Here is a 1835-nt window from a genome sequence, read left to right as displayed (position 1 = left end):
AAGATGGGGTTGTACACCTAAAAGGAAGCTGAATTTTTTAAAGGCCTTCTATTTTTGGGGGGGAATATGGTAGGCATTTTACCTTACAGCATATACTCCAGCACGTGAACTGAGAGGTTGACTTGTCCACAAGGAGAGAAATTTGAGAACTTATGCTATATTCTAATACTAAGCTTGGCCAAATGCATTCTGCTCAAGAATGAGTCAACTGAGAAAATCGGATCAAAGCTCATAAAACAGTCTGCAGCCCAAGAGAAGAACATTTCTCTAAGTGTTCAATAGAACATCTTTCCTGCCAAATAGAATTACTAAATGACAAGGAAAGAAAAAACATTTAAAATACTGCCTGATGGCCTAATTTGTTTTAGGAAAACATTATTTGTAACAATAAATAGGTCAAGATAAGTAGAGACTAGCTTGTGATAAGAAGAAAATGGAAGGAATCAAATGATTCCAGAAGCAATAATAGAAAAGATATATTGCAGGAAATTGAATTATTTACACCATATCTGTATTTTAATAAATTAGCACTAGAAGAATAATAAAAATAAGTTAGTTTAAGCTTTGTGCAGTGGCACTATTGTAGCTACTGAGGTTCCTCCAGGGTGCGATTATTGCTAGTTAGAAACATTTCCCAATACCCTGGTGTGATGACTTGAATTAGAATGGGCATTGGCAATTTTTGACAGTCTCTACAGAGACAGAATTTAAAAAAAGAAAAAAGAAGATTCATTTTTAACCATAATGTGCAAATATCGTATTTGATGTATCCTGCACTCTGCCACTTGTCTTCGAGTGCCAAGCTTGGGTGCTTGGGACCACAGGGGAAATGCTGTGGTTGGGAAACACTTGATTATTAACCAGGTCACCTGTCTCAAGTCCTTGCGTGAGTTTCTGCTTTGTTGGCAAGAGGGAAATCTCCAAATTTTTTTGTTGGCCTTATTCCTGGGAAATCTCGACATAGAGTCCATTCAAATCGCCAGCTACTTGCTGTGAACCCTAACCCCTAGTCCAGTCCCTCTTAGCTTTGAGGGACCCCACAATCACCAAGAGAAATAGAAGTTTCCAAAATGATTCAGTCAAATTAATAATTACCACAAATAATTCCAAAGTGGAGAGAAATGTTTACTTGGGTGAGTCAATGGTCTTTCTCTCTGTCCCACAAAAGAGAAGGTGCCCATACTACACTGCTGGGATAGGGGAGCCACCAAAGAAAAGAGCCCTGGAGTCTTACTGCCAGTGAACGACGCACATGCAGATCTGTGGCCTCTTCTCCTTATGATTGGTGGGGTGGGGGTGGGACCCCAGCAGCCCTATTTCAACAGGAAGCAGGTAGGCACTGATCTTCCTAAGAACCATTAGAACGTCACCCCCAACTGAAAATATAGGCAGATTTCCGTGGTGATTTAAGCACTTGAAGGGTAAGTACATATTAAAATGTGCCCCCACAAGATATAGGACTTTGGAAGTGCTCTGTGTGGATGTACCCTCACTTTCTAACATCAACTCCTAATTTTCTCTCCTTTACCTACTCTGCTTTAGAAGTACCAATTCTCATTTCCTGGAATACTCATCTACATAAGAGATGGAGATTCTGTCCATCTTTTTTTCCCTGTGTCCTGCAAACTCTATCATCTTTAGCTTAGAATGTTATGGTAGGCTTTCTTTGGACCATGCTTCTACTGGTTGTCAAATCAGAGGGCTCTTGTATCATGAGGTGGAAGAATATAGTACCAATTCCATTCAATTTCCTCCTCCAGGGATGGCATCAGAAACTTTTCCCTTTGATTAGGGCAAACACAGCTTATCAACTTGAATATATTAAGTTTCTTTGG

General features: G+C 39.7%; 1 non-coding gene across 1 annotated transcript; it reads left to right on the top strand.

The window, feature by feature from the left end:
* Positions 1-560: 560 nt before the first annotated feature.
* LOC115835033 lies at positions 561-701 on the top strand. Its single transcript, XR_004029986.1, has one exon. It is a non-coding gene; the product is annotated as a U4 spliceosomal RNA (small nuclear RNA).
* The last annotated feature ends 1134 nt before the right edge of the window (positions 702-1835 follow it).

The sequence above is a fragment of the Nomascus leucogenys genome, chromosome 4, assembly GCF_006542625.1.
Source record: "Nomascus leucogenys isolate Asia chromosome 4, Asia_NLE_v1, whole genome shotgun sequence".
NCBI classification, from domain to species: domain Eukaryota; kingdom Metazoa; phylum Chordata; class Mammalia; order Primates; family Hylobatidae; genus Nomascus; species Nomascus leucogenys.
Note: the sequence above shows the minus strand (reverse complement) of the source record. Positions and strands in the feature narration are given on the sequence as shown.